Here is a 24,043-nt window from a genome sequence, read left to right on the forward strand (position 1 = left end):
AAGAGGGGAGAAGAAGAGAAAAAGAGAGAGAACGGGCATGCCGGGGCCTCTTGCCTCTGCAAATGAACTTCAGGTGCATATACCAGTTTGTGCATCTAGCCTTACGTGAGTACTGGGGATTTGCACTGAGGCTGTCAAGTTTTCCAAGCAAGCTCCTTTAGCCACTAGACCATCTACCCAGCCCCTAAAGAAACATTTTATTATAAATTTTGCCTCAGGTAGTTTTGAATCCATTATTACTTTCATTTTGCATTACCTCACGGCAGATCTGTGATCAAGGAGAAACTGCACCCAGGCTTTTTGGACTTGTCTGCTGTTTAGAGATATATGGACCCATGGTTTCATCCAATACTTTTCCTGAACAAAATTACACTTGGTAATATTACATAAACTTCCTTTCATCCTTTCCCAGTCAGCTCTGACAAGTGAAATTTGCCAGACAACTCTGGATTTGTAGAATTTTGGAGTTTTCTTTCTGTTTTGAGAATAAATATCTGTCAGCAGCTTGTAGGTAGCTGTCATCACTCAGCGCACACCCAGGAAATAGCTCATCACCTGAGGCCTCATACAAAGCCAGGCACTATGGTTCGTTCTAAATAATGAGACCCAGAGAGCTTTGCTTCTTACCATAGGCCCAGGAAAGGTCAACTCTTCCTCTAAACCAGTTAGGGGCACTGTATTAGGGTGCATGTGACTCCAAAGACATAATGACAAATATATACAAAGATCTTCTGATTTTTTAGTGTGTGTTATGTGTATGCATGTAGGCACATGTGTGTGTGTCTCCAAAGATGATATCATGTGTCTTCCTCAGTCGTCCTCCTCTTTGCTTGACTGAAGTAGGGTTTCACCCAGAGCTTGCTGATTCTGTAGTGCAGCTAGCCAGCTTGTTCCAAGGATTCCCTATCTCCACCTCCTGCATGGGTGCTGGGATTACAGGTAGTTACCATGGCCACCATGTATTGGTATGGGTGCTGGGGAGCTGAACTCAGGTCCTCATAGTTGTACAGCAATCTCTTTACTGACTGAGCCATCTCCCCAGGCTCACAAAGACCTTGTTGCACAGGGGGAATCTAGTCTAAATGCCCATCAAAAGAAATTAGTACTGCTAACCTCCTGGGAAACAATTCGATCAGGTTACTTATATACTGAAGATGCCCCACATGACGATCCTCATTGGAACACTATCTCATGCTGAAAACCTAACCAGGTTCAAGAATGGATAAGAAAGCAGGATGTACTATTCACCAGTGGACTAGTTTGTGCCTTCATAAAAACACCACTGCGCTGACTGACAACATGGAGAGCATTCATGTGTGGGCTGACTGAAGACATCAGGGTGCAGGAAGAGTTTGATCACAACTGTGCAAAACTGTTCTCAAAGGTAAATATAAACTATACACACAGCATTAAAGAGGCCATTTGTTTCTAAAAAGTGGAGGACAGATACAAAATTTCAGTTTCCGATAATTATTATAACGGAAAATAAAGTATTTATATTCCCCAAATTTATTCCATGCTGCTCGCTCTGGAGGTCCGGCTGTTGCTTTTCCTGGTACCATGACCAGACATGCGCTTGGGAGCAGGTGCCACAGCAGCGGACAGACTCAGACCAGGGTTATGCCCACTGTCCCTCTCTGTTCATATCCACCTTCATGGTTCTTGGTTTGTGAGGATTTCTTTCTTTTCTCTGCCTTCCCTCCTCTTCTCTCTTCCTCTGATCTCCTTTCCCTGCACTCTCCTTCTCACTCTCACTTTATCAAACAGGGATTGAAGCCAAGACTTCACACATATTGGGCAGGAGTCCTCCCACTGAACTAGATTCCTAGACTTTCTTTTCTTTTTAAATTTTGAGACACGGTCTTGCTAAGTGGCCCAGGCTAGACTTGAATTTACTGTATAGCTCAGATAGACCTGAACCTCAACCTCTCCAGCAACTGGGATTACTTGATTATCCGGTTGTTTGTTTCTTTGTTTGTCTTAAAACACTCTACATGTCCAATAGTTTTTTTGCACTGGCTTGATTTTTCAAGAGGACTCACAAATCACCAATCATGCAGAAGACCAAAGAGCAAAGACTCAAAGGACACAAAAAGAAAAGACACAGAGAAGGGAGCAAACACCAACAGGCAAAGATTAGTGAGGGAGAGGTCGGGGGGAGGAGGAGGCCCGGGCCTGCGCAGTGGCAGCTGCCTGGGTGCTCAGCTCTCACCCTACCCTGACAGCTGCAGTGGCCCTCTAGCCACAAGTGGGCATCCTGCAAAACGTTCACACAGGATCATTGTGCAAAAACTATGCACAGATGATGCTATGGATATAAAACATGCACAGTGTGATTTCCCCTCCTTTGGTTTTTCAAGTGACAAACGATTAATTCAAATGCTGCGAAGACTGCCCACAGTTGCTTCTCTATTTCAGCCAAACTAGCTGGATCACAATTCATTGCTCAGCATTTTTATGTGGGAGTAGGGGAGGGTTCTTGAGAATGACTAGTGGGTTGGGCTCCACCATGACCTATTCCATTGCAAGACCCACGAAAACCACAGCCAGTGAACATCAGACACTTCAATTGGTGCTAAGTGTTCACAGTGCTAAAGCTCCTGTCAGACAAATTACAAACTCTGCCTACTTCAGTTGAAGTCAGTCTTCATCCACAAGCATGAGGCTGTGTTCCTCGCTCTGAAAATATACTTGACTAGGGAATTGATGTGCTTCTATTATCCTCATTCCTCAGGACTGTGTACATGAATGAAGCTTGGAGGAACGTGGGAGCCAGAAAAGCCCTACTGCAAACTGCCATCATCATGAGAAGGTCTAGGATCACCATCACAGGATGACCCCTTGACAACAAAGATGAGGTCACCAAGATATTCTTCTAAGCCAAGACTCAGCTCCTGACTTGCACACACACAAACTGTCTCAGAAGCTAGGAGATACATGTTGGATGCTGTGCACAAAAATTGTGTGGAAGACCACAACAATGGCAGGATTTGACACTCGGAAGATACTCGCAGGCAGCCTATAGTTTGTGATGTTCAAATTCAGTCTTCGTTCCAGAAGGTAATGTCTCAGAAGCCATTGTTTCAGAACAAGTAGAGTCTCAGATCTGCAAGCTCCAAGTATGGATGTTTCTTGATGGCTCTGTTGGGGCTGCTTTGATGTATTCCTATCTCTGTGTCCTGCTTCTTCTCCCATAATGGTCTTCCAGTTTTAGAAAGCAGGGGAATTTCCAAAGCAAGGTGAATCCATGTGGATGCAACCTTGGAAAGCCTCCAGGGTACCAAGCCAAGGAACTGCCTGGGAAGACATCACTTCTGAGCAAATTCCCCAAGACACAGAAGGCAAAGCTCTATTTTCCCAGAACAAATGTCAAGCAAAGCTGCAGACTTTTTGTCCGCCCACCTGCCCTTTCACCTGGGTGTTAGATTCCTGATTGAGACAGCTGTCAGAGATGTATGCGAGCTTGCTTATTCAAACAGAAACAAAAAGCAGACCTTTTCTGACATAAATTGGATTTGTTTGATATTTTCATAACGGAATCAGCTAAATGTGAAGCCCCATATTTTTAAGAAAAATAAACGTAAACACATACAATAGACAATTTGGATCCACTATAACTATATCAACTTATGATTGAAAACTAAAACATTTCAGACAAGGTACTTAAAACTTTGAGGGAAGTTTTAAAATTCCTTTATGCTATATGTAAGCAAAATTGCTTCCAACCAAAGATTAATTCTTTGACTTATTAGATGGAAGATCTGCTGGTTGTTTCATGGTTGGAAGAGCTGCCTTCACATCAGGTTTGTTGACAGCACTGTTTGGATGGAGGTGCCAGACAACAAGGCTTGGCTTCCCCCAAACACAGGCTCTGAGGGAAGCTTTACACTTGTAGACAAGAACCTGTCTGGAGACACCTGGTAGAGGCTTGGCAATCCGAGGAGAGACAGCAAGTGACAAAATACCTAAGATAGGCAATGAAACACTGCCCAGGTACGCCTGACTCCAGAGCAGAATCCATAATATTGAAACCACTGTTCAGTAGCTGAGTGATTCTGGCTAAGTCACACAGTCTATGTGTATCTCAGTTTCCCCACTATAAGAGCTGGTGATAGAACCTACTTCTTGCAGACTACATTAGGACATGAACTTCATGGAAAATAGAGGGGTTAGTTCGATAAATGTCAAGTAATAGTTCTACTCTAAGTGAGAGCATTACAAAGATCAACAATTGTGGATAATGATTATTCAGAATATACAAAATATACAAATATCCCCATTCTCCACTCCAACAGGGAGCTCCTGACAAGCAACAGTGAGGCAGCTATGAGTCAGGCAAGCCTGGTTAAACTGTCCCTATGGAGTTGAACTTTGCACACCTCCCTCCACTTTGTCCCAACAAGAGTTCTTACAAGACTTACACATTCACAGTTAATGTGAGGGCTCCAAGTTTTAAGTATGTGACATCAACAAGAGGTCTTTTGGAACACAAATGCCTATGCTAGCAAATAAAGCAGAAAGCTACAGGAAAGGGAAGAAGGTAAAGACAAGACACCCACTGTTAGAAGACGAGGACTGGGAGTTTTAAGGCTCAGAGGCAGCACCTGTGCTCAGAGGGACAGAGGGAAGGCAACAGTGGGAGCAGTGCACTCCCCGAGTGACAGGCAGAGGGAAGACCCATGCTGGATGGACCGTATGAGACAGAGCCTCACAGATGTATTTGTAAATACCTGTTATCAGTAGCTTTATTGAATTGAAAGATCTCTGTAGTTTTATCACATTTCACCTAAGTTTTGTTCCCCATTTAGTCAGTGGTCAGGGAGTTAGTTCAGGCTGCAGTGGCTCCACACATGACTGATATACTCACACACAGCACAAGATGGCCACAGGGTGCAGTTAGAGTATTACATCCTTCTCCCTGGGTTAGCTTTACACACTCCCTGCTGTGGGCCAATCTACCTGTTTTCCATATGGGATTCTGCTTCCTTGTCCTTGGTGGGTAAAGGTGAGTCCTCAAAGTCGTAGGAGAAGAGATGGAAGGGGCTGTGGGGCACGTAGGGCAGCTTGTCTATGGTTGGAGACACCTTCGGTATAGTGGTGGGCCGAGGCGACAAGCCAGGGCTGGGGGGTGGCAGGAGGGCAGGCCGGGTGGCCTCAGGCCCATGGGACCCACCACTCGGGGGGCTGCACACTGCCGTGCTGGCTGGGAGCCACTGTCCCTGTGAGGAGGCACTCGAGCTCTGTGGAGCAGCATCCTTCCCAGAGGCACTCTGCTTGCAGGCAGGGCTGGCCTCACTGCTGGCCAGAAAGAAAGAACAGAGACTTGAAAAAGAGGAAGGAACGTTAGGCAGAGAGCAAGACATGCCTTCAACCTAACTATGTATGGCCACTGACTTAAAGTGCTATGTTCCTAGGCATGTGGCAGGCCAGCCTGTTGCCGGCTTCAGGTTGGCTTGCTGCATTGTTTCTGCTCCTCTGGGCTGGCCCAACTTGGGGTTAGACTTGCAGAGAGCAAGAAAGTGTCTCCCAGATTGAGTCTGACCTCTGGGCAGACAGGCTTTGGGGAGGGCACTCACCAGGCCCTGCTCTTCTGTGCCCACTTACTGCACCCTCCCAGCTTCCATGGAGGCTGTGCTGACATCCTGAGAACCAATGTAAATCTCTGTGGTTTTCAAAATCACTGTCCCCTCTCCTAGACACCTGACAGGCAATCAAGCAGGTTTTGATATGGGAAGTAAGCTGCTTCCTTTCCAATGATAAGTTCAGAGTTCCACCTGCATGCAAGGTCAAGGACACACTGGGATCCCAGGGATGATGGCTGTGCTCTCCATGTGAGACAGACACAGGTGGGGCACACAGCAAGTACAAGTCAAGAGTGATGGACCAATGGGATTGCTGACCCTTCAGAAGCAGAAATCTGTCCTGTTACTGACAGGTTTGTATTAGACAGTAAATAACATCGGGATGGCAGTTAATGAGCACCCAGTACTGTCAAGGTCAATCTCCATGTTTGATATATACACCTTTCTTTCCTGACACTGAAACGCATAACCAGTCTCCAGTGAAGGCTGCCCTCTAGTATCTATTCATACAATCACAGACTCTTCAGGGACAAGTAAAGACAGCACTGTCAACAGGGATGCCTCTCCTTTCCTAGCCACATTCTCTCAACTGCTCTGCAGTTTCTGAGCGATGTAAACATGTTTGGACTTAAGGGTGTCTGTGTTAGGATCAAGCATGCCCACTAAAGCATAGACAGAGGCATACCAGTATACATACTAAGAGTCAACATAATTTCCTATGGCTCATTTTCAGCTGAATGTAGAACTGTCAATCAAACTGCTGCCTCTCCCAGAGCTCTATAATACATCACTATTTGCCAGCCTTGCATATCATGAGCAAGAGGCTGTTTCCTGATGACTCTTCTTCCTCTCTCACTCCAAAATGTGTGTTTAATTCTCCATTGTCTCACTTCTTTCCTGTACCACATCAGCTGACTTCTTTGCAGGCATTTCCAAAGGGTGGGGCAATGAAACCCCAATTATGGTCAGTTCTCATCAGATTCTATGCCCCTGGGGAACTATGGAAGACTTAGAGTATCAAATGAGGTCTTTCATGTGCATAGAGAACCTGGTAGATGAACACCCAGTGCTAACTATGCCAACTTTGAAATAGGCAAGAAGAAATATTTTACTCCAATTCCCAACATACTTTTGATTTTACTTATTTGTAAAAAAATAAATGAAAGAAGAAAGAAAATTTAACAGTAAAGCCATCAATTTGCAGTGGCAATCAATTTAGTGAAGGAAGTCATTCATGTCATGTGTAAAATCATTTTTGAATATTGGAAAAATAAAATTATCCATGAGTATTCTTAATTTATAATACATTGGTAGAAATGTCTACAAAATTACAAAATACCTATAAGGTGTTCAGTCAATTAACATTGCCTGAAGACAGAAAAAAATGTACCTTACTGAGGTGAGCAGATAAACAGCAAGCTCCCTGAAAGACTAGAGACTGCTGTTAGTTGTTTTGGGTATAAAAATGAAACCTGAGGAAGTCTGTTTGGGCTATATAAAGTGAACAATGTTCATGTTTACTTAGTTCAAAAAAATATTCTAGAATCATGAATGCAGTAGATACCCATATATCTTACCTAACACTGGACTACTAAAATTAGTAGGAAAAATGGAACACATGGAATTCCTACTGTGATGCTGAAAAGACAAAAGGCTGCTTAGCAGAGATGAACTTTTCTAGTCACCATAACACTGTCTGAGGTAAAATACCTGCTTAGGGAGAAAGCAGTGGCCAGAAAAGAAGTTGGGTGATTATTCTGTAAGCGTGGTTAGAAAGGTAGTATTTGAAATCAAAGTGTAGGCTTCAAATGAAGTGTGCTCAATTACTTCCACAAGACAAGGCATTTTGTGGCTCCATACTAAGGGAAAGTGAAGGTTTGTCATGAGAGCTGGTGAGGAAGGGAGGGGATTGTCAAGAGGTGGTGGAAGCAAACATCGGGCTCTTGACATGAGCCTGGAAGAGTCCAGCCCTCAGTACCTGTCTTTGCCCTGACATTGGGCATCGTCCTCTCTCTCGTCCTCTGAATTGGGCTCCGTGACTGGCTGCTCCTCTTCTTCCTCCTCCTCATCCCTGAGATGAGGCCAGGAAAAGAGTAATGTATACAAAGACAAGATGGAAAAGCAAGATGAGCATCATAGACCAAGAGGAAGCAGAAGCATAAATGAAACCACAGCTGGCTGATACAAAAGGAGATTCTCTGTCTGTCAGGAGACATGTGCCCTTGCCACTGCTGGAATTTCTTCTGGTGTTCTCTTACAGAGGTTCTTTACCTCTGCAGCTGCCTATCCATGAAGGCTGCCTAAGAAACATGGACATGCCAATGACAGAAATAAAGAAAGGAAAGCAGTTAGGAGAGCTCTGAGAAAAGAAATTGTCAGTGTGGGAAGGAGATGCCAAAACCAGAAGATACCACCTTTCTTTGTCAATATACTCAAACGCTGTTACTCTGCATCCCCCTCCCCCACACACCAGCCCCATGCAATTCACAGCAACCTTGGCCAGGTATGCTGTGTGGCTTTTCCCTTCATACATAACCCATCAGTAAATGTTCTTGGTGACGGCCAGTTCCTGTGGTAACCACAGAGTCCTCATGTCTTCACCACATCCCACTTGATTAGAAACCATTGAGGGACAGGCCAACCTGGCACTGACTAACCTCCATAGTGGCATATGGTTTTGGCAGGTGTTCCCTCAGTCTGTGGTGGTTCCAGAAAGCAAATCAACACCCTGTCTTAGAGGGTGCACTCACAATGAGTCTCTGCCTCCCTTGTCATCTTAAGTATGCTGGAATTACAGAAGTCCACCAAAGCTTCTGGCTTTTTATGTGGGATCTGAGGGCTAAACTTGGATACTCAGACTTCAGCAGTGAGCACTTTATCCACTGAGCAATCTCTCTATCCTATATTGTCACTTAAAATTTTTTTAATTTATTTGAGAGGCAGTTGAAAAGAGAATGGATTTGACCTCCAGCTGCTGCAAACGAACTCCAGATGTATGCACGACCTTGTGCATCTGACTTACATGGGTCCTGGGGTATCGAACCTGGGCCTTTTGACTTTGCATTTATACAAAGTTACAGTTTATCCATCTCTAAATCAGGGAATTATATATTAAGGCCACAATGAGAGGCCATTTCATATCCACCAGGAAATATTGTCAGCTAATACTAAGTTCTGAAGAGAATTCAGGACAACTCCCTCTTCTATACTACTGATATATGGTATATAGCATATATAGTATGTATATGTATATATAGTATAGTATACGGTTGTAAGGGTTTTGGTAATACAACATTATTGTCTCAAGTTAAACATTCATATCATGACCCTTGCTTTACCCTAGGAATCAATTAGGGAACCTGAGTGATTCTTCCATGCCCCCCCCCATGCCCAAAGGGCATTTGTCAATGTTGGGAGACATTTTCAGTTGTCCCACCTGGATGGAAGGTGCCACAGGCATATGATGGGCAGAAGTAAAGGATGCTACTAGTCATCATACAGGTGCCAAGATGGCCCCCAAACAAGGAATGATTAGGCTCAAAATGTCAGCAATGCCCAGGCTGAGGAGCCTTCCCTCAGGATCCTGAGGAACTTGCTTCCAGGACGGATCCAAGAATGTTCTCAGCAGTTGTTTGTAATTGTTCAAACTGGAAATGCTCTGAATGCCCACCAAAGGAAAAACAAAAACACACATCTTGGTAAAGTCCAGGCAGGGAAAATGATGAGCTGTGGCTTCCTACAATAACACGGTCCCGTCAGAAGCATAATGTGGAGTGAGAAAAACAACACGCACATGATCAAATAGATGCTGTGAGAGTATATGTGTGTTCATGTGTATGGGCGCACTTGTGTGTGCAGGTACATGTGTGTTAGCATGTGTATGAAAGCAGAGGTCAGTGTTGGATGCCGAACTCAATCACTATTCATCTCAGACAGGGTTCTCTCACCAAATCTGGAACTCACTGATTTGGCTGGACTAGCTGGTTCAATGAGCCGCCCTCCTTGCCCGCTTCCTCTTCCTCCTGACAGGAGCAGAATGACACACGTAGCTTCTATGTGGGTGCTGGGGATCAAAACTCAGGTAATTATGCTAATGCAGCCAGCACTGTACTGATGAGCTACTTCCATAGATGATGCCATATTTTTTTCATCAAGCTCAAAAAAGGCAAAAGTGCATAATATATTGTCTAGTGTGTATGTGTGTGTGATAATTAAAAAAAACAACCACAAGGCAATGATCAGTACATACATAATCATGTCACCTCAGATATAGGGATAGCAGAGAGAGGAGAAATACAGATAGATAAAAGCTATAGTCTCAGTGTTCATTATGCCTATAAATAAATGCTGTATGAAAATAAAAGAGAGCCACATATAGACCAATGATGAACATTTCATGAACCAGGGATTATAATTAATCCAATTCCATATAATTGAGATGTTTTAAAAATAAACAGTGAAACAAACTTTTTGAAAAAGAAGTCTAAGTGTGAGCAGGGGATTTATTTTCCTTTATCCATCAAGTGTTTTACTCAACACTTGTTATATGCAAGACACTAGTAGCCGAAAGAGGTTCCCACTCTTGCTGTTTTAGGCCAGGGAAAGAAGACACACAGCGGATTATGCCAGGAAGCATTCAGCCTGGGCTGTGGGGCGGGGAGTGGGAGGGGGTGTGGCTGGCCTGCAAAGACCGCACAGCACTGTTAGACCAAAATCCAGACAGCCAAAGAAGAACTGACAAAATGGGATATTTTGTTCTAATACCCGATTTTGTGCTGTAAAAAATATATATCTTACATCATAATTAGATGAAAAAAGATTTCATTAAAATATTTTGCTAAACTTAGGACAAATAAAATATACCCCCTGGGCTTGGCTTACATCGCTTTGCATCACCAAATGCTAATCAACTCACCCCCTGGTGACTCATACTTTCTGTTAAGACTGTTTCTAAGTTACCCAGGGCCTGAAAATGAAAATGACCAATTAGTGATCTTAATCAGTTACGACAAATATCTGACCAAGTGAAGCAGTGATGTCATTTCAAAACAGAATTTGTTATCCACCAAATAAAATTAAAATTCCCTCAAAAGATCTGTAGCAGCCAAGTGAATAAAAAGACATCTGACAGAGCCCAGCCGTTGCTCCAAGGTTTCCATGGTGAGAACCCAAAGTTAGACAGGAAAGTATTTATTGTCCCTGCAGCATGAAGAGTTGAGACGAAGAATGAAGCAGGGTTCAGGGATCGCACAGATACCCAAGAAGCCGGTACACAGGACAGCACCTAAGGGCAAAAGCCACTATGTTGCTATTTTGTTTTAGCATCAAACATTAATGGATTCAGCACATTAATACTGCTAAAAATGGAATCACTTAATCCAATGAAATTGAAGTCTACAGAGGAGAAATATCAACAGGAGAAAGCATCCTTTGAAGGTAGGGTTCCAGATGTGTTCCGGTGGAAAACAAGTTAATCCAGAGAGACATTTCCCCACTTCCTTTTGTGAATACACGGATTTTATGCTACTAGAAGACCACTCTCAGCCAGTGATATTAGTTCATTGCTTTAACTATCCCTAAAAGAGCTGAGACAGCAAAAGAAGGTAGATTGAATTTCTCCAAGAACTCTTAGAAATAGCAGTCTAAGGCTGCTGGTTTCCAAAGGACCTATACCATTAGGATCTGTCTCTTATCCCATGCATAAAATACAGGTATAACAGCAGAACGGGATCCTCCAGCTCTGGTGGCTTGTTATAAATAAAGGCATGACATGTGGACACCAGGCGCTTTCTCCTTCTTCCAGAAGTTACATAACCACTAATCTAAGGTATGTTTTATGGCCAAGCTTGCTCCCAAAGGCAAACTGAATGAGTTGAACATTCCACGTGTGAAAATGAACAATCCAAAATGCTTAAAATATGAAGCTTTAGGAGCTCATCCCACAGTGGAAAATTCCATGCCTGATCTCTTGACTTCAGGCACAACACAGGGGCACTGAAAATGAGCTAGGTGTATGAAGCATACACAGAACATAAATGAGACTCATGTTTAGACCTGGGCCCCATCTTTAAGATGTCTTATCACTTAAGTGCAACTTCCACAATTTGAAAACAATTCAAAGCCTATGGCACTCTATTCTCACACATTTTGGACAAGGGAAAACCAGCCTCAATAGCACTTCTCACAATCTTCCATCATGTAACTTTCTACCAGTGAGAAAAGAAGTTAGCTTAGTGTCTCTTAGCTAGAAATGAACAAGACTTGGTATACAGGCATTCAAGAAGCAGATACCAAGTGTAACCACCATGAAGAGGCCAAAGATGTTTCAGAGTGTGGTAACATGACTCAGCTTGGTGCTAGAACTACTAATGGCTTTTTCATATGCTTTGAACTTAACATTCCACCATCACTTATGTGCTAATCAAGTGTAGATGATTGGCATCTAGAGTAAAACTCCAAACCCAGTGTTTCAGCCAGGGTTCTTCCCAACATCCTCATTGTCTATACTCTAACTCCTCAAGCTGTGTCCTCAAATTAGCAGCAGTAACCACTGGGCTAGTGTGGCTATGTGTTTGCTTTCTACTCTATGGAGCTGTCCATGCAGAATGCATCATGTATGAAGGAAGCCACAGGAAGAGAAAGAGCAGAGGTCCAATGTTACCTTCAAAGACAAACACCCAAGGAATGATGGTGATGGTTAATGCTTGATCTTGTTTTCAACTCACTGGATTGAGAAATACCTACGAGATTGCCGAGGAACACCTCTAGGCATGTCTGTTAGGGAAATTCCAAAGAAGTCAGAATGGGGAAGGGGGCTCAGCTGTAATAAAAGTGGGGAAGGAGGGAATCCAATGGTGCAGACATGTTTTCCTCTATGCTTGTTGAGCTGCTCTGCTCTAACACTCTCCTCACCATGATGAGCTGAATCCTCTGAGACTGAACCTAAATCATTCTTTCCTCCTTGCAGGTGTTTGGCTGCTCATGTATTTTGTCACAGCAATGAAGAGTAACAAAGAGCTAAGTGAATGTCACTGATTGTCAAGGTACATTGGATGTGCATGCTCATGTGTGTGCATGTGCACACACACACATGCACATACACACTTCTTACACTCATCCTGAGACTCAACCTTTCTCTTTTTACAGAAGTTCTTGGGCTACTTCTATTCCATTACCTTCCTTTGTTTTTAATGTGTGTATAGTATGTATGGTATGTGTGTGGCATATACATGTGTTTGCAAATATCTACATGGCAAACAAACACATACAGAAGCCAGAGAACACTGGGTGTTTGCCTCCACCCCCTCATCCATGAATATCCTAGAGACAGAGCCTTTTCTATACCCAGATCTGCTGCTTTCATGATCATCAGCAATTCTGCAGTCTCTGCTCCCCCACAGGACTAGAGTTATAGGTACATGTGGCTATGCTCAGATATTTGCAAGGGAACTAGGGAATCAAACTCAGATGGTCTCTGGCCCTCATACTTGCAGCCATCACTCTTATCTGTTGAGCTATCTCCCAGCCCTATTACCCCATTTTCTAAAAGAATTATAAAGTTAATATTTAAGGGCCTGTTCAGGTACATGAGTAGGACCAGGAGGATCCTCTCATATGAGCTACTGACCCTTTTTCCAATGTTTTCCTCAAAACCCCACATCTCTCCTCTCCATGGCCAGTGGCAACCTCCAGCCTAGTAATTCATACCATTGTAAGAGCTTTTAAAATATTAATATTCAAGTTACTTCTGGGAATGATATTGCAGGGTGGAACCTGAGCATGGTTATTTTAGAACCTCATCAAGGCTGAGAAACATTGCCCTACTCTGAGCTGCCAGAGATTCCCAGTTCTTCTGTCTCAATATCTAACACCTGGGCCCACTTCCTTCTCCCTCACCACTCTCCCTCACCTCCAACCTAACCCCCACCAAACAGAGGAGTATTTCAACAGTACATGCATGAACTGACCTGCTCACCAAGTAACCTCACTTGATATCATGCCTCCTCTATCTCTTGCCACATTCCATAATCCAGAAGTTGCTCAGACTCACTGAACCCTCTTCTCCCTTTGCTACTGAACAAGGCATTCCTATGGACAGGAACGCTCTTGCCACTCCCCCATTCTGAAAAACTTATTCTTTCCCGCTCTAAGGAGGCTCTTGGACCAGTTCTACCCACTGTCCTCTTTTCTAAAAGAATTCTTACCAAATCAGAGATCTAGAGCCTCAGAGGCCCCCAACACCTCAGCACTGAAGCAGACCAAAAATGAACCCAACATGGCTCAGGGAAATTTTGCGGAAGAGGGGGCGGAAAGAATGTCAGAGTCACATATTGGGTCATGATTTGCAGAGACATTTATCATACCAATAACTGGGGGCTAACTCCACAATGCACAACCCATTTACATCAACAAGGAGGGTCCAATGGGAGGGAGTAGATGACAGATGAGCCTAAACAATGGTACCAAACTGCCTGTATTTGCTGAAAAGAAAACTAATAAATTAAATTAAAAAAAAGAAGTTTTAACATCATGTTTCATTATAGGAATTAATAGCCTCTTTGAGAGAGTAAAGTATTACTATTAAAATGTAAGTCTTCTTTTTTATCAGAGATAGCTACTGTTATAAATTTAGTGAGTGGGCCTCCAGTCAAATTAGACAAATTAGAGGGTTGTTTTTTCCCATAACAGATGTGCTACTATTGCACCCGCTGGCTCATTTGGCCTAGTTGACCAAATGTAAGGCTTGCAGTATTTACTGTTAAGTATCATCACTGGTGATTTCTCTCTCTCCCATTGAAATGCATGCAGCATGGCTTTTTCCAGCTTTCTGTCAGCTGGTCGATATGGAGGAGGTTTTCAGCTCAGTTCCAGCAGGATTTATCAGTGACCTTGCAGCCTAAGTTTGTGGCATCTTCAGCAATAGGGTCTTACCATATATTCCTGGTGGGAGCCAGGCATGGTGGCACATACCTTTAATCCCGGTACTTTGGAGACTGAGGTAGGAGGATTGCTATGGTTTCAAGGCCACACTGAGACTACGTAGTAAATTCCAGGTCAACCTTGGCGACAGTGAGACCCTACCTTGAAAAACTTTAAAAAATACAATAAATTTAGTGAGTAAACTTCTAGATTAAAAGGTTGAGGGCTGGAGAGATGGCTTAGTGGTTATGGCATTTGCCTGCAAAGCCAAAGGACCTCGGTTTGATTCTCCAGGACCCTCGTAAGCCAGATGCAGAAGGGGCCACATGCATCTCCAGCTTGTTTGCAGAGGCTAGAGGCCCTGGCACACTCATTCTCTCTCCCTCTCTCTCAAATAAATAAATAAATAAATAAATTTTTTTAAGTTGAAACTTGACATTATGAGGCCTTGGGAGGTGGAGGCAGGAGGATCAGGTGTTCAAGGCCAGGCTGAGTACAAGGCCAACCTAGGCTATATAAGACCACTTTGTCCCATTAAAAAAATAGAAACAATATTATTTGACAAATATGCATTAAATGATTTGGCATTTTTTGTATCATACATTCCTTGGAGCATGTTGTACCCATCATGTAGATGTTTTATTTACCTAGCTATTGTTAATAAGAGCAACTCTGTCACAACAGGTGACGCTAAAATGAGCATCCCTACCCACATCTCTGTGCACTCTGTAAGTTCTTTTCCAGGGCACACCCTTGTCTCTGTCTTACCCACTGCCACATGGCCACTTACTTTTCTAAAACCACAGATACTTACATGCTGTGATACACATTTGCATACTTTTATAAAACTGTGCACTTTGTGAGGATCACATTACCACCATATTCTCAAGTCCAACAATATGGTAAGCATGGAAAAACAGAAATTGAGTAAATGTATGAGTATAATTTTGTTCCTCTAGTAATAGGGGCTAGTATTCAGATCCTAACACACTCAGGTCAGTAAATCGCGAGGCTCATAAAATGTTGAGCCTAAGAAGTTATTAACCTGACTCTACTTTGACATAGCATACCCACCATTGTGGGTCTTCCTCTGGAAAGCTAGTTGCTTGCTCATTTACTTACAGACAGAAGCTGCCATGGTGGTAGACCCGTCTATGGACACAAATAGAACACCAGAAACATGTGTGATGCTGCAGGCTTGTAATCTTAGCGCTTGGGAGGAAGTAGGAGGAAGATCAGGAGTTTGAGACCATTCTCAGCTTCATAGCAAGTTCCAGGCCAGTCTGGGCTACATAAGACCTTTTTTTCCCCAAAACAAAATAAAGTAAAAAAGCAAACCCAAATGAAAAACATCCACAAACTAGGTCAAAGGCAATTTATTATTTTCTTTTTCTGAGAAGGTGAGTTTACAAAGCTTGTGGTAGATGTAAGAAATGCAGGCAATTTCAGTAAGTTTCTCAATTTCAGCAAGTATGTGCTTTATGTCAGGAGGCCGTTGCCATGGCATGGAGCCAGGACACCCCATCCCTGCACCTAGCCTGCCCTGTCCTGTCCATGGACCTCTGAGGGAGAAATGCCAGCATGTAGCAGGCCCTGACTGGCCACTTCCTCATGAGAGCTCATCTCTAGTCAATTGTTAATCTTCTGTTTATAAAAGCAGAACTGCATGGCAGGAGGAGAAAACCTCAGGAATGAAATTATTTCTCTGAGGCAATTAGGAGATTGTAACTGAGTATTCCTGAAGTGTGATACAATTGCCTCTAGATCCCTCACTGAGTGACTGTGTCTTTAGGAAATAGCTTTCTCAGAGCCATCAAAGGCCACCAACTCCCATCCCAAATGTGCCCAGGCTCCTTGTGTTTACTCTGCAGGGCACTTTCCTAGGCACAAAGGCAGGCAGCCCTGGTCTTTTCTTGGCTCTGCTCCCATGACCTCTCTGGGGAAAGCAGTCTCTCCTTGGGAAGCCTGCAGTCACTCGTTGATTCTATTTATGTAATCTCTGTGCCAGGAGCCCTTACGCAAGGAAGTTTACACAGCTCATTCCTTAATCTTCACGGGAGTCTTCTACTGGAGATACCTCCATTCACAAATGAAGAACCAAGGCACAGATAGGATAAGGACAGTGCCCAGTGTTCCTAATAAGGTCCGGATGAAACCAGGGACTCCAACTCTAGCTTCATGCAGCTGGTGACTATACCATGTTATCTCTGCTTATGATAAGATAGCTGGAGAAAATGCCTTTCTCTTTAACAACTGCAATAAGCACTAATTTTTCCTTCTTTGAGGTTGATGCCAGAATACCAAACCAGCAGTTTTTATACCTGTTCATGTCCTAAGACCTCACAGGAAACCCAACGAGTCTCCTTACCTGCCCTGTCACTCTTCTTGCCTATCTCGCCAATGCCTCACATCTATAGGTGGAGGAGGGCTGAAATGGATGCTCCGGGCTCCATGAGGTAGATTTGGATCACATTTATAGTTCATGTCAATTTGAAGCAGTCTCTAAAGCATAACAATGACCTAATCTTGAAATTAAAAAAAAATTCAGCATGAAGATGGTGTTTCTGTCTTCACCACTGGCTCCCTAAGCACATGGAATGATGACAGTATGACCTTAGACCAGGTCCGTCTTCATTCCCAGAGGGGTTCCATCATCACCTGTGTCCAGTGGTTCTTCTCATTTGCTGTCATATTTAGCCTCTTAGACCTACATATTCTATAGTCTTCCTCCCTTTTATCTCTTTCCTTCCCTCCCTCCCTCTTCTCTCTTCCCCTTCTTTCTCTTTCCCTCTAGAACCTAGAAAGAAGTCAAATTCAGCAAAGTCTAAACCTCTAAGAAACTGACAATCTGGTCACAGTGAATTTCATTTCCTTTTGTGTCTTTGTGTATATCTAGAATGTTTGTATATGAGGGGTGCATGTGTGTGTGGAAGCTAGAGGTCAATGTTGGCTGCCTTCCTTAATTGTTCTGTAATTTTTTTAAATTTTTATGGACAATTTTCATACATGTATATAATGTATCTTGATCATAGTCTCCCATTACCTTTTTTTGTTCCCTCCATAATACTCTCCCACATTATTGTTTAAACATTTTACTGTCATTTTCACATATGTGCATAATGCATTTTGATAATCACGCTTCAGATAACCTTCTTCTGTCTCCTTTTCCTCATCTGCTTTTCACTGACTTTCTTCTTTCCAGCTAGTCCCTCTTCTAGTTTGTTATTGTGGTTATTTTTATTTATTTATTTATTTATTGAGTTTTTGAGGTAGTGTTTTGCTCTAGCCCAGGGTGACCTGGAATTCACCATGTAGTCTCAAGGTGGCCTCAAACTCACAGTGATCCTCCTGCCTCGGCCTCTGAAGTGCTGGGATTAAAAATGTGTGCCACTAAACCCAGTATGTTGTTTTTATTTTTTACTTTTTTGCCATTCTCTAAAATTCATGATGGAGTGTTCATGGGTCCAATATGCAGGTCTCTATGAAGTCATAAATGCAATGGCCATTTCGTGTCCATAAGTCTGTCTCATAGCACTCCTTTTCATACATTCTTACTACCGTACATTATTTTTGAGACAAGATCTAACCAATCCAGCTAAACAAACTAACCAGTAAGTCCCAAAGATCCCTTTGTCCATGTCTCCTGAGTGCTGGGATTACAGGCATGCACCACCATGCCTGGCATTTACTCAAGCCAGCAGGAATTCAAACTCAGGTCCTCATGCTTGTGGGAAATGTGAATCCTGCAGTGAATTTTCAAGAAATCATAAATCTAGTCCTAGACATCAGGAGCTTTGCAAAGCAACTTCTTCCTCATGTTCCCATTGCTTCTCTCTTTACTGGTCTCTCACTTGAAGCTCACTCTTTCTTGCTCCAATCCTTGTCCCCTTTATCACATACTTTGCTACTTACTACTCAGGAAGGGTCTTGGACAGCTTAGGATCATTGGCTATTCTCCAATCATACCTAACTCAGAAGGTCACAGACACTGTCAGTATATCTATTCATAGGGGTTCAGACTCCATCAGATAAACCTACCCAAGTACATACTTGCTGCTCGTGGTACTAGTGGTTGTTAATCTCATTGTTATGAAATCCTTTAGCATGTCTGTGCTGGTACACAAAATATTCTCTCCAGTTCATGTCCATATTTAACAACTACCTTCTTTCATAGGATACTGTCTGGAGAAGCTACAGGGCAAGGCATGACTACCACCACTACCGGTTAAAGGCACACTGGTGCTGTCTATCCGGACTTTCCCACAGCACTGCTTAAAGAGGTATTATTGTTCAATGTTCACACATGAGACTGAGACCAGGCCTTAGGAATATGTCTCTGCTTTCTACTACAACTACCCCTGCACTTGGTCAAACCTCCCTACAGGATCTAGGACCTAGCAGGACACCTGAGTTTCAGATTTTACAGGATAATATTACACAACACCTACATGTTTCATAGTTTTTTCCCTTGAAAATGGATTGTATATTGTCAATTCTTTCCAAGAAATAATGCAGCTAAATTACTCTACTACAGACTTGGAGTAACCAATGAATGACTTCTATCATCCTAAAACAAAGCCTTGGGGGACAAATCCTGTGCTAGAACTTAAGCAATCCAGACATGTCTCCTTTATGTGACAATACAGGAAGATGAGCTCACTAGCCTGGTGGATTCCATCATTAGGCACCCTATTTGCCCACCACTTCCTGTGGCTGGTGCCATGAAGGCAATGTCCCTTCTCATCTTTGCAGGAACACAGAAAACAGCACTTTCTCCAATCACCTCCCTGTAGTCCTACCCACAAGCTCAATCCCAAGGCTGTCTGCCTTCATCCCACCACCTTGGTCCACTACTTGGTGTGTCATTTGGGAGCTTCTAAAACATTAGGGCAACGCAGGTCCTTGTCCTCAGCCTCCAGTCATGGAGGGTCATGTGTAGCTTCCCTTCAACCAGATTCTGTTCCCTGAACCTTCCTTCTCCTTAATACTAACTGTAAAGGCTCATTCCTAGTCACTCTGAATATTTTTAGAAATCCTCTCTAGACACTATTATCAGTGACCATTGATGAGAAAAACAAGAAAATCAACATGATTTCAGGACCCAAACCAACAAGCAGCACAACTAATTAAGATCACCAAGTTCCAGTACATATTGACTCTGCATGTTTTTTTAATTTCTCAACAAGCCTAATTCATCCTCAAAAGATAAAACATTGTCCCACCTGAACACATGCTTATTTTTTTTATGTGTAAGCAGACACACAGACAGAGAGAGAGAGAGAGAGAGAGAGAGAGACAGAGAGAGAGAGAGAGAGAGAGAGAGACAGAGAGAGAGAGAGAGAGAGAGAGAGAGAGAGAGAGAGAGAGAGAGAGAGAAAGTGAGTAAGTATGGTGCACCAGGGCTTCCTACTATTATAAACAAACTCCAGGCGCATGCCCCACCTTGTGTGTCTGGCTTTATGTGGGTAATGGGGAATTGAACCTGGGCCATCAGACTTTTCAAGTAAGTGCCTTTAACCACCAAACCATCTCTCCAGGCCCTGAACACATTCTAAAATACCAGAGAACAGTGCCAGGGAGGCTCAGTTCTGTAGCAGTTTCACTTCTCACTTTTATGATCTAGAGCAAGCTCACTTTCCTCATCTGTAAGATGGGAAAGACACTACCACCTTCATTGTGGGATTTACAGCACATACAACTTTGCTTAGACATAGCCAGCACAAGTGGGTGTTCCATGAAGGGTCTTTCCCTCACTGCTGGAGACAGGGAAGGAAGAGTATTACAGCCTTTTCCTGGGGCACACAGAGAGGTTGCAGAACAGGAGGGTGTTTGCTCCTGGGCAGCTGCAGAAATTAAGACTCATAGGACAAGATGCATCTATGGACACTGTAACATGAACTTTATGTAGATAGTAGGAGATATCATACATTTATTTTAAAGACGATGGAGAAGTGAGGATCAAATAACCTCTTTATTTTTACATATGAAATTTTCCATGCAAAATGTAAAGAGTACCCTTAAATCAATGTAAACAGTCAAGCCACTCAGGAGATAAATGAGCAAAGGGTCTAAACAGGGAAAACATGAGAAATGGAAATATTTGTTGCTTCAGTGAGGAAATTAAAGACGTACAACTTCAGTAATAGCCACACAACCAATTCACCACATGTCACCTTTGAGAATTATAAACATGCTGAAAAATCCATAAGGGCCAGCGACAGGCTAATGGGCACACAGACTGGTACAGCCCTTTAGAGAGTACCATGCTGGTAGCAGGATTGAAAGTGAAAGTGGTTTTTGATCTAGAATTCCTCCTATGAGAATTTACCATAGAAAACTGAAAAAGCTAACATATGTACATAAACATGTGCTTTCATGCTTACCACAGAAAATTCGGTGTCAGAGCAAGTTGAAATCAAGTCACAGAAAATGAATAAAAGCAAGTTGACAACTTCAGGGAACAAAAGGAAAGTGGTCCACAGCTGCCCTTCCAGGCTGGTTCCCTAAGTCCACCTGCACATGTCAGGTGACATTAGCCTGAGCTCCCCATCCTCCAGCAAGGTCATAAAGGCTGGCTACAGCACTAGACACCTTTGTTATATGATCATGATTCTGGATGATCAACTTATTTTATGCTAGTGTCTCATTTCATGATATCAGATCATTGGAATGTGATAGGCACAGAGCCTATTAGACCTGACTATGCTAGGTTACTGAGAGATGTCCAAGATTCAGTGTGTTCCCTAAGAGGGCTCAGAACATTCACTGAGATTTTGAAGAGTAAAACCTTGATAAATAGTTATTATAAAAACCAGGAAAAGTACGCTGTAGTAATCTACACAGGCTAAACTGACCAGTTAACTGTTGAAACATTCCATATCTCTATTCTTGCTGAGAAATACTGTCACCAGTGAGATTTTTTTTAAGCTGGAAATGTCTTCTACAGATTTGAATTATAACTAATTTATGATAATCTCTGAGAAAAGTGAATTTTGATCCACAGTTTGACATGTGAACATTTGTATTTGATGTGGAGTTCCATGCACCTCTAAGAAATGCTGATTCCGCAGCATCTCACAGACACAGTACACAGACACGGGAGCGGCTGACTCTGGTAAGGGGCCCTGTGCACAGGACACCCTTCCTGCGCTCCACCCACTAGATTATGGCAGCACTCCTGGCTCCAGGTACAACCACCCCAAACTTGTCCAGGTATTCCTTGTGTGGCCAAATTACCCCTGCATGAGAACCATGTCCTTAAGGGACCACTGGGGTTAGTCTCAGCTTTGCTTAGCCTCTCTAATAGTACAACTTTCCCTGCACTCATCACTAGCCCCTTCCCTGAATATGACTTCTCTCTTGCTCTCTTTCAACTTCTGCAGTGCTCCACCGCACCCTAGGATCAGTGTCAGCCACATTCCTATAGCCTCAATCTCTTTGTGGAGTATTCACCCAGCCACCCACTCTTCCTCCCTCTCTCACTTCCTTCCTTTTCCTTTGTTTCCTTCCTCCCTCCTTCTCTCTCTCCCTTTCTTGTCTAGGTCTCATGTATCCCAGGCTCGTCCTGAACTTGTTACGCTGCCCAGAACGACCTTGACCTTCTGATCTTCCTCCCTCTACCCCATAAGTGTTAGGGTTACCGTAAGCACCATTACACATACTTTATGTGGTGGCTGGGAGTTGAACCTAGGGCTTCATGCAAGGTGGGCAAGCACTCTATTGAGCTACATCCTTGATCTCCTTGTCCTTTCTTGTTCTAACCCCAGCCATAGACTACTGCTCCCCACAGTCTTCTCACACAGCTGGTAGATTTCTCTCTTTCCTTCCCCACATAGTCCTCTTTGAAAATTTCAGGCCATTTCTCCCTAGGCCTTCTCAAAAAAATCTAGCCTCTGAGAAAAGCAGTTGGCAAAATGCAACTTATGTCTCCAATTTAGTTTACCACCTATTTTAGATGGCCTGTGAGTTATGCACGGCTTTTACATTATTTGGCATGTGTATGTGTGCATGTATATTTGGAGCGCACTTACACATGTGTGCACATGTGGAGGCCAGAAGGCAACACTGGATGTGTTCTTGAAGGGTTCTAATCTTATTTATTTTGAGACAGTCTCTCACGGAATCTAAAGCTCTCTGATTTGGCTAGTCCAGCTAGCCAGCAAGTTCTAGGGATCCCCCTATCTCCAACTCTCTAGCACTGAGATTACAGAACATGCAACTACATGTGGTATTATTACGTGACTGCTGGGTCGTGGAGACTCGGACTCAGGTCTTCATCTTGTGAAACATGCAGACGGCCACTAAGCCATCTCTCCTTCATTTACATTTTAATAGATGAAAAAATTAACAGACTAGTATTTTATGACATGTAAAATTCAAATGACAGTAACCATACATACGTGTCACTGGTTGCCCTGTTGTGGGTAGCTGCCATCCTTATGTAGACTTATACAGGCAAAGTCAGATGAGTGGCTGTGTCAGAGGCTGTCTAACCCCCAAAGTCTAACACACTTCCTCCTTGGCCTGGCAAGCCCACTGATCCTGCCTTTGAGACACGTGGCATGAGGCTGTGACTTCCACTCCTCAGCCAGCTGTCACCAGGTGCTGCCCGCCAGGTCACTCTTCTGCACACTTAAAATATACACATGACTGAGAGCTGGACGACGTGACGACTAGCATCAGTGTCACAGTCAAGTTTAGAATTACCTCCCGAGGTTGGAATGTTGTGTGGAACTAAACTGGATATGATTCCAAGCTCATATGCTAGGTCCTGCGCAATGTTTCCCACTACAAATCCTGGCAGCCAGGATGGAAGGAGACCTGTCACTTAGGAAAGACAAAGTTAGGTCAGAGACTTTCCTAATAAGCAGAAACACATGGATAAAATGGAAGTACTCAGGAAAGACAGAACCCACACCTGGAAGTGTACTCCATCTCAAGGTGCCTGCTGTGGGCTACACAAACCTTAACAGCGTTTCAGCACTAAGGTTGACACTGACATACAGTGACAATTTAAGCCAGAGACACTGTTAGGTTTTGAGGCTTTTGCTTATAGCTACTAACTAGATGCCTCTAAGTAATTTTCTCAGTAATGAATAAAATTGCCCAAACTGATATTCCTTCTAATCAAATCTAAAAAATATTTAACTACAATAAAGCAATTAATACTCATGTGGCACACACAAGCACACCAGAGTGCTTTCAGGTAACAATGAGTAAACGCTTAAGTGGGCAAATGTTGGGTATGAAACTCTGTTTTGTAAGAAATCATAACAGAGAAAGGCAAACATACACCCCCCCCACATAAAAAAAAAAACCATGAATCTTATTGATCTGCTGTGATTTCTCAAGAAATAGAGCGTGTGTGTGGAGGCCACAGGTCCCATGTAGGTGTTTCTGTCAATTGCTCTCTACCCTATATTTTGGGATAGGTTCTCTCGGTGAACTTAGAGCTCACTGGTTCAGCTAGATTAGCTTGCCAGCAAGCCCCAGGGACCCTCCTGCCTGTGCCTCCCCAGTGCCAGGATCACAGACACAGACCA

The 24,043-nt window shown here is 43.2% G+C and overlaps 1 protein-coding gene across 1 annotated transcript in view; it reads right to left on the reverse strand.

Moving 5' to 3' along the window:
* The window catches only part of Fhod3 (formin homology 2 domain containing 3), a 502,577-nt gene that overhangs the window by 133,645 nt on the left and 344,889 nt on the right, over positions 1-24,043 (reverse strand). The window lies entirely within an intron of this gene.

Source organism: Jaculus jaculus, chromosome 15 (assembly GCF_020740685.1).
Source record: "Jaculus jaculus isolate mJacJac1 chromosome 15, mJacJac1.mat.Y.cur, whole genome shotgun sequence".
In the NCBI taxonomy this organism is placed as follows: domain Eukaryota; kingdom Metazoa; phylum Chordata; class Mammalia; order Rodentia; family Dipodidae; genus Jaculus; species Jaculus jaculus.